The sequence below is a fragment of the Phodopus roborovskii genome, unplaced genomic scaffold (assembly GCF_943737965.1).
Source record: "Phodopus roborovskii unplaced genomic scaffold, PHOROB, whole genome shotgun sequence".
Taxonomy (NCBI): Eukaryota; Metazoa; Chordata; class Mammalia; order Rodentia; family Cricetidae; genus Phodopus; species Phodopus roborovskii.
This window is the reverse complement of record NW_026126547.1, coordinates 18,923,858-18,936,596: the sequence shown is the minus strand read 5'-3', so window position 1 is coordinate 18,936,596 and position 12,739 is coordinate 18,923,858. Positions and strand designations below refer to the sequence as shown.

General features: G+C 40.0%; 1 long non-coding RNA gene across 1 annotated transcript; it reads right to left on the bottom strand.

Moving 5' to 3' along the window:
* Positions 1-5,011: 5,011 nt before the first annotated feature.
* On the bottom strand, positions 5,012-11,836 carry LOC127233913 (uncharacterized). Its single transcript, XR_007835534.1, has 2 exons — positions 11,770-11,836; positions 5,012-5,081 (listed from the first exon to the last, which is right to left on the bottom strand). It is a non-coding gene; the product is annotated as an uncharacterized LOC127233913 (long non-coding RNA).
* Between the last annotated feature and the right edge of the window lie 903 nt (positions 11,837-12,739).

Below are 12,739 nucleotides of genomic sequence, written 5' to 3'. Positions count from 1 at the left end.
CCATCAAGTGAAGAGGCAGCCCACAATATGATCGAAGATTTTTTGCCAGATACACATCTGGCAGAGGACAGTGTGTAGAATATACAAAGGACTAAAAAACTAAGCATCAAGGCAACTAGCAATCCAGTTTAGAAAGGGGGTTGGTGGTGGTACTATGAAAATTAATAGAAAGTTCTCACAAGAAGAAATATAAATGGTTAGTAAAACCTTCAAAAAGTGTTCAACATCTTTAACTGTCAGATAAATGCAATTTAACACTATTTTAAGATTCCATCTCACCCCAGTCAGGAAAGCCATCATCAGGAATGTAAATGACAACAAATGCTGGTGTGTACATAGTGAAGAGGGAATTCTTGCACACTTTGGTGGAAGTATAAGCTGGTAAAACCACTTTGGAAAACATACTGGAGTTTGCTCAAAACACTAGACATAGAATTGTCATATGGGCCAGTGGATTACTAAAGCCACTCTACCATGCCTGGGCACATGCTTTACATCTTACTAGAGATTCTTGCTCATCCATTCCTGCCTTATTCACAATTGCTAAGAAATAGAATTAAGCTAGATGTCCATTAAATGATAATGGATAACAACAATGCTCTTTAAGTACACAGTGGAATTTTATAAAGCTTTAGAAGAAAATAGACAGAACTGGAAAAGAAAACTAAACTTTGCAGAGTAAGGTCACTCAGGTCCAAAAGAACAAATACCAAATATTTTCTCTTAAAATTATGTAGTGGCTTCAAAACTTCAACTTTTTGTGTTCAGGCTGGAGTGTATATAGAAAAGAGGAAACTAGGAACTTGTTGGAGGAGTAAAATATAGGTAAAACCACAGAGGGGGAATATTAGTGTCAGAAATCAGGTAATGGGGTGAAGGTATGGGGAAATAAGGGGCAAAAGAAAGGTTAAACAAAATTAAGTATTCATGAAGGAAATACACAAAAACCTACGATACCCCAATATACATCAAAATATAATAAAACATGACACATGTATGAAGGAATGGGGAGGAGGAATACTGAGACCTAAATGTTTGGGTTGGGCTGGGGCAGGCAGAAAGGAAGATTAGGGAAATGTGTTCATCAAAACTAAGGATATATGAAGAAACTTTCTAAAACTCTAGTAGTTTCTAAGTTACTTAAAATATAAGTGTTTTAGAAATTTATTTGAACAAAGGTAACCAACATGGGTAAATGAAACTGTTTCTATGAGTTAAGACCAGTTAAATGAAAGTCTCAGTGCCAGGAATGTATTATAATACAATGTATTATAGGTCAGGGAGTTTCCAGAGGTTCCAAAACCAAAGTAGGCTATTGCCATTGCTCTTCACTCCCCACCATAACTAGGTGGGATGGTAAGGCCCTATTTTTGAAGACACAGGAGTTCTCCCCCAACTGGCTAGTTTTCAGGGTGCCGAAAGGTGCAGTACAGAATGCTAGGGGAGAAAATCATCAATGGTTTCACCCAGCAGGGACTTCACACCAACATGCTAGGCAAGACTGGCAGTTTACAGCTCTCTTTGCTGGTTTGAAGCCTACTCCACAGAAGGGAACTCATGTCTCCTATTGTAATTATGGTCAAAAACCATAGCCCTGGGGAGTGAAGGGGGAAGGGATGAGGGGATTGATAGGGGGCATAGGAGGATGGGAGGGAGAGGGAACTGGGATCAACATGTAAAATACTAAATTATATTAAATGATAATAAACATAGCTCAGGAAGTCTTAGACCCTAGGAAAGGACTCATAGGTGGTGGTGTTGGGTTTTTGTTGTTGTTTTGTTTTGTTTGTTTGTTTTTGGTCACATTGTCAAACTGTCTTCTAAACATTTATGCTTATATCTATAGGTTTATGCAGTTCTCAACCTTAGTTAGAGAAACTTTTTTATTGCAGTGGGTAGTGGCTAATGGAATCTCATAGTGACATACATGACTATTGAGTACTCACCATAGATAACACACTTTTTTATTAAGGCTATCATCAGTGCCCAAAAGGATGAAATCAAAACATGTTTAAACAAAGTTGAAGGAAGATAGGAAGGTGATGGTGGATAATGTGATGTTAAGGGAACATTTTTTTTAAATGAGAATACAATAAGCTTATGGTACAAATTATGAAGAAAAGACAGAATAGAAAAAAAGCAATATCTCCAAAATGAAAGGATGCATAAGATAATAAAAAAGATATTAAAAATGGTAAAATTTTGCCATATACTTTTGACCCCAGGCAGAGAAAAATGTCCAAGAAAATTGTTTTTATGGCCTTGAGCTTCATGTTCTGGACAAAGCCTGGATATAAGCTTAAAGGACACCATTAGACGTTTCAGAGGAGAGGGTAAATAGACTCTGGCATGATTTAGACTATGACCTCCAAATTTTTGACATTAAGTGGTACCCAATTTGTGTGCATTCTGTGGGAAAACATGTGTAATAATTTTAGCTTTGATCCTTGCCTGGGCCAGCAAGAAGTGGCACAATCTTTTTCTTGTGATACTTACCAGCTGTAGTTCTGCCTGCACTACAATAGCAAGGCAAGTGGCCATGATGTAGTGGGCAGTGCATTACTAGACTAGAAGGATGAGCAGGTATGTAGCATTGCCATTAATTCTGGTGGATCTGATGGATACTACCAGATAGTATGCATATTTGCTTTTCAATAATACATATCTATAATTTACATGGTAGGAATATTAAGAGAGTGATAATTGTTAATAAGATAGAATATTTAATAATGGGGTACAATAAATAGTTAGGAGAATGTGGATTTCTTTAAGAAATCATGAAAAAGTAATGCTGTTGGTTTGTGGTTGACGGGAGCTGATACTATGCAAATTAAAACCACAAATAAGGGGCATTATTCTATTTAAAATATTTTTGCTTACAACATTGTCATTTTACAATTGTTTATTAGGAAGTGGGTACAACTTAAGTTAAAGAGCACTTCCACATTCAGAATAATTCAACACTCATCAGTGGAGATAAAAATCACTAGGTTTCAAAAAAAGCTGTTATCTACAATACCAAAAGAATAAAATGAAAGAAACTACTGAGCATGAGAGGAAGAAGGAGAAGTGAGTGGCGCTCATAAAGAGCACTGTTAATGTGAACACAGAAATTATTCATATGCTAAGGAGAGCATAAAGATTCATTGCTGTAAATAATATGATAACAATTGAGGAAATACATGAAATTTCATAGTAAATGGTGCATTTTAACTGAGGTCTAAAAGTTGTAAAACTGTTTATATGCAAGAGATGCACAACATAAAGTACTAGAAATAAAGAACCCACTGATAGGTTAATATTTAACTACAGGTAAGTGAACTCAAAGGCTGGTTGGTAGAAAAATCTTTAAATTGAATATACATGGGGAAAATGAAATAAGTATAGGAATGTAAATGTTATTTTGGATAGTTTGGATTCTCTGAAATGCATACCTGGAGTCCTATTGGTGAAGAGAGCAGACAATTATTTACAAAGTGATAGCTAAAGAATGGTATCTTCTTCGTGTGATGAAAGACACCAGCCCAAAGATACCAGAGACTTAGTAGCCTGGAGGAGGATGCAGAGGAAGAATGATGCACATGGTTGGATCTAGTCTGGTTGCTGAGGTCCAGAGGAAAAAGGAATCAAGCAACAAGAGTTGCAGAGAGGGAATGTACTGTTGATTAAGAGACAACATAGAATGTGAGCTTTCTTCTCATTTTTAGTCATGAAAGTCAGAAGATGAGCAAATGGCTTTATGAGAGTTTTGGAAAATAAAAATATCAACTGAAGTTTTATGTGCAGAGTGATTTCTATACATTTCAAAATGAAAAGAAATAAAATATATTTTCATTTTCAGAGAAATATAGTGTCACATTATATGAAAGACAAAAGAAATGTTAACCCAAGGACAATCATCCCAAATAGATGTAGAGGATTTGAAAATCATGTCCAATAAAATTGTGTCAGTATTCATAGGAAATTGTATGTAACCATTGGATCATGCACACATTAAACAAATACATGTGATCATTTTAACTCAGATTTACTTTGCACTATAAAATAAGTCTCAAAACACTATAAAATGGAATTAATAAAGCATCTAATCCCCACTATGTAATTGAGTTAGAATCAAATATCTAGACTAAAAGAAATACAGTTCTAAACAGCCATATGTCTTACATGCTTTCAATTTAAAGGGTCAAAATATGAGAATCCATGACTATTAAAATAACCACAGAGAAGGAACATATTATTCTAGAACATACATTTTTACAAGAGTCAAGTCAATAATTAAAATCCCTACCCACTAAAATAGAAATCATGATACTTCTAATCTAAGAATTAGCCACTTAGAAAGAATAATACCAATACTGCATAATGTGATATTTAATGGTACAGGGGAAAAAGCAGTTGAGAATTTCATATGGTATTTTTAAGAAGGCATGTTCCTGACAAGAAGTAAAAAATAAGTTTTTAGACATATTGAGTAATGTAGGCAATAAGATACAGATGTGATATAAGAATATAGCAAAAAAATCTTTGTGAATATTAATTAAAATAAAGATTGTGGATCTATATACACTACAAAACTATATACATTTATTTTTTTTTTTAGAGTATTTTTTATTTAATTTTATATAACAAAGTCCAATTAAATGAAAACAAACATTTATACACAATATTTGGGAATTTGGGCGTCGTTCTTTCCAAACTACTTCCTGCTGGTAAGGGGCGCTGTCTTGGGGGATTCGAAGAAGATTCAGATATCCTAGCTGTAGTCTGTAGGGCTGTTTTGTCCAGCTGTTTGGAATGTAGGATCAGCTTGTACTCTGTTTCAGGCGGTCTGGTGTGATCAAACCACATTAGTCTGGAAGGAATCCACATCTTTTCATTTTCTGTGGAAACAAAAATAGAAATACTTTTCCCCAGTAACTTGTTCTTCAACTTAAATTTTGGAGTCAAAGCGTTTTTTTTTTTTTTTTTTTTTTTTTTTTATTATTATTATTATTTTACATGTCGATCCCAGTTCCCTCTCCCTCCCCCCCCCCCCCCCCCCCCCCCCCCCCCCCCCCCCCCCCCCCCCCCCCCCCCCCCCCCTCTCCCCCCCCCCCCCCCCCCCCCCCACCCCCCCCCCCCCCCCCCCCCCCCCAAAACACAAAGGGTGGGGGAGGCCACCGGGGGGGGTTGTGGTCGTCCGGGCGGCCCGAAGGAGGGGGGGGCGGGGCCCTCCCTTTCTCTTGAATTAGGGGGGGTTCCCTCCCGGGGGGGGTTTTTTTGGAAACCCTTTTGGGCCCCGGGGGGCCATCCGGGCCCCACTGTCTGGGGTCTCTTAGACTGTTCAGACCTTCTGGCTGAGACCCATATTCAGGGGAGTCCGAGTCAGACCTCTGTTGGCTTCCCAGCTATCAGTCTAGTGGCCCTTAGCTCCTCCTTGTTCAGGTAAGCTGTCTCTATGTACTTCTACCGCATGGTCTTGTCCTCTCCATCTGCTTCTGGGTTCTAGTTTGACTCAGTGTTTATGTATGGGTGTTTGCTCCTGTTTTCAACAGGCATTAGTTGAGGACTCCATGGAGAAGTTAGTTGTTGATCTCACTCTCCGGGAAGGGCATTTATGATAGCCTTTCCACGGAAGCTGAGATTGTTAGTTGGGAGCAGTCTTGTAGTTCCCTCGACCTTTCTTTGTGTTCAACTTTATCTTCAAACCAATATTGGCTCCCTCTTTTATGTTCTCTCTCTCTGTCTCTGTCTCTCTCTCTCTTTCCTATTTTCCATTCCTAACCAGGCTCAATCCTCCTAGTCACACATGCCTTCCTCTCCTCCCTCTCATTTTCTCCTACTTCTCTCTCCATTAGCTGTCCTCACCCACTATACCTGAGGTCTGGGGGACTTGTCCCTTCCCAGTTCTGTGAGGGACTTTATATGAATCTCTTAGAATACAACTTGTATCCTAGTTCCTCTGGTGATGTGAATTATAGGCTGGTGATCATTTGATCTAGGTCTAAAATCCATATATGAGTGAGTACATACTGTGTTCCTCTTTTTGTGACTGGGTTACCTCATTCAGGATGGTTTCTTCAAGTGCCATCCACTTGCCTGCGAATTTCAAGATACCATTATTTTTTTCTGCAGAGTAGTATTCCATTGTGTAGATGTGCCACATCTTCATTAACCATTCTTCAATTGAAGGGCATCTAGGTTGCTTCCAGGTTCTTGCTATTACAAATAGTGCTGCTATGAACATAGTTGAACAGATGTCTTTGTTGCATTGATGTGAATCCTTTGGGTATATGCCTAAGAGGGGGATTGCCGGGTCCTGTGGTAAACTAATTCCCATTTTCCTGAGGAACCGCCATACTGATCTCCAAAGTGGCTGTATGAGTTTGCACTCCCACCAGCAGTGGAGGAGTGTTCCACTTTCTCCACATCCTCTCCAACATAAGTCATCACTGGTGTTTCTAATTTTAGCCATTCTGGCAGGGGTAAGATGGTATCTCAAAGTTGTTTTGATTTGCATTTCCCTGATAGCTAAGGATGTGGAGCATTTTCTTAAGTGTCTTTCAGCCTTTTTGATTTCCTCCATTGAGAATTCTTTCTTCAGTTCTGTACCCCATTTTTTAATAGGGTTATTTGGTGTTTTGTTGACTAGTTTCTTGAGTTCTTTGTATATTTTGGAGATCAGCCCTTTGTCGGATATAGGATTAGTGAAAATCTTTTCCCAGTCAGTGGGCTGCCGTTTGGTCTTGTCAACTGTGTCCTTTGCCTTACAGAAGCTTCTAAGTTTGAAGAGGTCCCATTTATTAATTGTTTCTTTCAGTGTCTGTGCCCCTGGAGTTATGTTCAAGAAGCGGTCTCCTATACCAATTTGTTCAAGGGTACCTCCTACTTTCTCTTCTAAGAGGTTCAATGTGGCTGGATTGATGTTGAGGTCTTTGATCCATTTGGACTTGAGTTTTGTGCATGGCGACAGACATGGGTCTATCTGCAGTCTTCTACACACCCTCATCCAATTGTGCCAGCACCATTTGTTGAAGATGCTGTCTTTGCCCCATTGTATCATTTTAGCTGTTTTGTCGAAAATCAGGTGTTCATAGGTGCATGGATTAATATCAGGATTTTCAATTCGATTCCATTGGTCTACCTGTCTATTTTTATGCCAATACCAGGCTGTTTTCAGAACTATAGCTCTGTAGTAGAGCTTAAAGTCAGGAATGGTGATGCCTCCTGATGTTCTTTTATTGTATAGGGTTGTTTTGGCTATCCTGGGTCTTTTGTTTTTCCATATAAAGTTAATTATTATCCTTTCAAGGTCGGTGAAGAATTGTGGTGGGATTTTAATGGGGATTGCATTGAATCTGTAGATTGCTTTTGGTAAGATTGCCATTTTTACTATGTTTATCCTACCTATCCAAGAGCATGGGAGGTCTTTCCATTTTCTGGTATCTTCTTTAATTTCTTTCTTTAGAGTCACAAAGTTCTTATTATATAGATCTTTTACTTGTTTGGTAAGCGTTACACCAAGATACTTTATGTTGCTTGTGGCTATTGTAAAGGGTGATGTTTCTCTGATTTCTTTCTCTGCCTCTTTGTCGTCTGAAAAAAATAGGGCTACTGATTTTTTTGAGTTTATCTTGTATCCTGCTAGTTTGCTGAAGGTGTTTATCAGCTGTAGGAGTTCCCTGGTAGAGTTTATTGGGTCGCTTATGTAAACTATCATATCATCTGCAAATAGAGACAGTTTGACTTCTTCCTTTCCAATTTGGATGCCCTTGATCTCCTTTTGTTGTCTTATAGCATTAGCTAGAACTTCTAGTACGATATTGAAGAGATATGGAGAGAGAGGACAGCCTTGTCTTGTTCCTGATTTTAGAGGAATTGGCTTAAGTTTCTCTCCATTCAGTTTGATGTTGGCAGTTGGTTTGCTGTATATTGCTCTTATTATGTTTAGGTATGTTCCTGTTATCCCTGACCTCTCTAATACCTTTATCATGAAAGGGTGTTGAATTTTATCGAAGGCTTTTTCTGCATCTAGGGAGATAATCATATGGTTTTTCTTTTTCAGTTTGTTTATATGGTGGATCACGTTGATAGATTTTCGTATGTTAAACCATCCCTGCAATCCAGGTATGAAGCCTACTTGATCATGGTGGATGATTTCTCTGATGTATTTTTGAATTCGGTTTGCCATTATTTTATTGAGTATTTTTGCATCGATGTTCATCAGGGATATTGGTCTGTAGTTTTCTTTCTTAGTTGTGTCTTTGTGAGGTTTGGGTACCAAAGTTATTGTGGCCTCATAAAAAGAGATTGGCAATAAACCTTCTGTTTCTATCTTGTGGAACAGTTTGAGGAGTAGTGGTATTAGTTCTTCCTTGAATGTCTGGTAGAATTCTGCACTGAATCCATCTGGCCCTGGACTTTTTTTCGTTGGAAGGCTTTCGATGACTGCTTCTATTTCATTTCGGGTTATAGGTCTATTTAAGTTGTTTGTCTGTTCTTGATTTAATTTTGGTAAGTGATAGTTATCCAGAAACTTGTCCATTTCCTTTGAATTTTCAATTTTTGTGGAATACAGATTTTCGAAGTATGACCTGAAAATTGTCTGGATTTCCTCTGTGTCTGTTGTTATGTTCCCCATTTCATTTCTGATTTTGTTAAATTGCATGTTCTGTCTCTGCTTTTTCGTTAATTTGGATAAAGGTTTATCAATCTTGTTGATTTTCTCAAAAAACCAACTCTTTGTTGCATTGATTTTTTGTATTGTTTTCCTGGTTTCTATTTTGTTGATTTCAGCCCTCAAGTTGATTATTTCCTGGTGTCTGCTCCTGCGGGGTGAATTCGCTTCTCTCTGTTCTAAGGTTTTCAGTTGCGCTGTTAATTCATTTATGTGACTATCCTCTGTTTTCTTCATATGGGCACTTAGTGCAATGAACTTCCCTCGTAGCACTGCTTTCAAGGTGTCCCATAAGTTCGGGTATGTTGTATCCTCATTCTCGTTGAATATTAGAAAGTCTTTAATTTCTTTCTTTATTTCTTCTTTGACCCAGGAGTGGTGCAATTGCACATTGTTCAGTTTCCATGAGTTTGCAGGTTTTCTGCTATTTGTATTGTTGTTGAATTCCAATTTTAAAGCATGGTGGTCCGATAAGATACAGGGGACTATTTCTATTCTCTTGTATCTGTTGAGGTTTGTTATGTCTCCTAGTATGTGGTCGATTTTAGAGAAGGGTCCATGTGGAGCAGAGAAGAAGGTATATTCTTTTGTCTTTGGATGGAATGTTCTATAGATGTCTGTTAGCCCCAGTTGAGACATAACTTCTGTTAATTCTTTTGTTTCTTTGTTGAGTTTCTGATTTGTGGTCCTGTCTAGTGTTGAGAGTGGTGTATTGAAGTCTCCCACTATAAGTGTGTGAGGTTTTATATGAGCTTTGAGTTTTAGTAGTGTTTCTTTTACGAATGTGGGTGGCTTTGTATTAGGGGCATAGATGTTCAGAATTGAGACTTTGTGTTGATGGATTTCTCCTGAGATGAATATGAAATGACCATCTTCATCTCTTTTGACTAGTTTTGGTTTGAAGTCTAGCTTGTTAGATATTAGGATAGCTACGCCTGCTTGCTTCTTATTTCCATTTGATTGGAAAATCTTTTCCCAACCCTTTACCCTGAGGTAATGTCTATCTTTGGAGCTAAGATGTGTTTCTTGTATGCAGCAGAAGGATGGATTCTGTCTTCGTATCCATTCTGTTAATCTGTGTCTTTTTATAGGTGAGTTAAGACCATTAATGTTGAGGGTGAGTAAGGACCATTGATTGTTGATGGTTGTTTGATTTAGGTTTGTTGTTGGCAGTGGTATTGTGAATATATTTGTTCTGCTTCACCCTAGGTTTCTGGTGTAGCTGGATTATCTGTTGCCTACATTTTTGTGGGAGTAGTTACCTTCCTTGGGTTGGAATTTTCCTTCCAATACTTTCTGTAGGGCTGGATTTGTAGATACATATTGGGAAAATCTGGTTTTGTCATTGAATATCTTGTTCTCTCCATCTATATTGACTGAGAGTTTTGCTGGATATAGTAGCCTAGGCTGGCATCCGTGTTCTCTTAATACTTTTAGAACATCTATCCAGGACCTTCTGGCCTTGAGGGTTTCCATGGAGAAGTCAGGTGTAATTTTGATAGGTCTGCCTTTATATGTTACCTGTCCTTTTTCCTTCGCTGCTCTTAATATTTTTTCTTTATTCTGTATGCTAGGTGTTTTGATTATTATATGTCGAGGGGTCTTTTTTCTTTGGTCCAGCCTATTTGGGGTTCGGTATGCTTCTTGTACTTTCATGGGCATGTCCTTCTTCAGATTTGGAAAGTTTTCCTCGATGATTTTGTTGAATATGTTTTCAGCACCTTTGAGCTGGGCTTCCTCACCTTCCTCTATGCCTATTATTCTTAGGTTTGGCCTTTTCATGGTGTCCCACATTTCCTGGATATTGTGTGTTAAGGATTTGTTGGATTTATGGTTTTCTTTGGTCGATGAATCTATTTCTTCTAGTTTATCTTCTGCGCCTGAGATTCTCTCTTCCATCTCTTGAATTCTATTGGTTATGCTTGTGTCCGTGGTTTCTGATTTTTTGCCCAGCTTTTCAATTTCCAGCTTTCCTTCCATTTGTGTTGCCTTTATTTTCTCAATTTCGGTTTTCAAATCTTGAACCGTTTCCTTCACCTGGTTAATTGTTTTTTCTTGGCTTTCTGTACTTTCCTTAAGGAATTTGTTCATTTCTTCCACTTTTTTGTTTGTTTTTTCCTCTATTTCTTTAAGGGATTTTCTCATATCTTCTTTGAGGGCCTCTATCATTTTTATGATGGTGATTTTTAAGTCATACCCTTCTGCTTCCTCTGCTTTGTTGTTGTGTTCCATTCTAGTTGGTGTAGATTCCCTAGATTCTGGTGGTGTCATGTTTGTCTTTCTGTTGTTAGGTGTTCTCTTGTATTGCCTTCTTCCCATAGTTTCTTCCTGTAGGTGTTGGTGGTGTCTCTTCCCTCTCTCTATGGTCCTTCCCAGATGGGCTTATGTGGATCAAAGATTCAATGTCTGTATCTCTGTGTGGTCCAAGCTCTCTAGGAGGCTTCTCTCTGGCCAATAGCCGGGAGAAGAGGACGAGGGCTGGACTGGAACTTGAGAAGGTTTTGCAGGGTAGTGGGATCTCACTGGAAACTGGCGCTCTCCAGCTGAGACCTCGTTCTTTGGCAGGGCCCGGATTTGGGGGTCAAGGATCTTGCCTGCAGGAACTCCAAGTGGACCCGCAGAGATAGGCGGATCTCTGGGAGGGGCCTGGGACTCCAGCAGAGGACTGGAGGCGGGGTCAGGGACCAAGCCGGTGGAAATTACAGGTGGTCCCACGTGGATAGTCAGGTCTCCTTTGTTCGGAGTTGCTCCGAGAGGTCTCCGAAGTAGGGTGGACTGTTGGCTCCACCCTCTGTCCCAGTGCTCAACCAGAGCGGCAGGACCGTAGGTGGGGTAGGGCACAGGGTGGGGGGGTAGGCTGGAGGTTGGGATGGGTGGGGGTGTATCAGAGCTCCAAGGGTGCTCTCAAAGGGGACCGGAGACAGGAGCAGCAGGATCAGGGGCCAATCCAGGGAGTTCAGGCGGGGGAGGGGGGTAAAGAGGTTGAAGCGCCCCCCCCCCCCACCCCCCACCCCCCCCCCCCCCCCCCCCCCCCCCAAACCCCCCCAGCACCCCCCCCCCCCCCCGACAAAAAAAAAAGAATAAAAACCACACCCACCCCACCCCCACCCCACCCCCCCCCCCCCCCACCCCCCCCCCCCCCCCCCCCCCCCCCCCGCACCCCCCCCCCCCCCCCCCCCACCCCCACCAACCGCCCCCGCCCCCCCCCCAAAAAAAAAAAATTTTACCAGGGTGGTGGCCCCCCCCAAAAACCCCCCCCCCCCCCCCGCCCCCCCCCCCCCCCCCCACAACAAAAACCATTAAAACAAAACCCTTTACCCAAAGGGCCATAAACCAAGGGAATTGTTATTCTAACAAAAATATAATAATAATGTTTGTATTCAGTAAATAAATTGCTTACAATATATAAACCCAAACAATATGATTAAAATGAGATATACAAATCTATGGTCAATGCAGGTAACTTCAAATTCACTTTTTTAGCAAATCATGGAACTAAATAAGATACTTCTAAATATATAGACAGATATTTAAAATGGTGTTTTCAAGCATCAAGTTGATAGCCTATTAAGTTGATTTTAAAAGGTAGCTAATTGGAGAAGTAGACAAGGATTGATCCCGGGGGAACACTGACCAACCAAGCCTAACTAATGAAATCAAGTCCCCATGAGAGTCACTGTCTCAGCAGAGCCAGGCGGACAACTCTTGACCTTGACACTATGGTTGAGCTCTGACCTCCACAAATACACACATAGTTTCATGACGTCCCACACATAAGTATACCCGTGCACCTACATATACAGGCACACAAAAGATTGCTAATCAATGACAAAAATTGTATCTTGACTTAGGGATAATTAAGTTAAAATCAGAAACAGATTATTACAAAGATTTTAAAATGTTTAGAAAACATTTTAATAGGCTCTGCCCCAAATGATATGACAGACACTGAAGATCCCCCATGGAAAGCTTCACCCTCCCTGGGGAATTGAAATGGGATGGGATGAGGTTAGGAGGGCAGGGGAGGAGGGGAGGGTGAAGGAACTGGGATTGATATGTAAAACAAACTTGTTTCAAATTTAA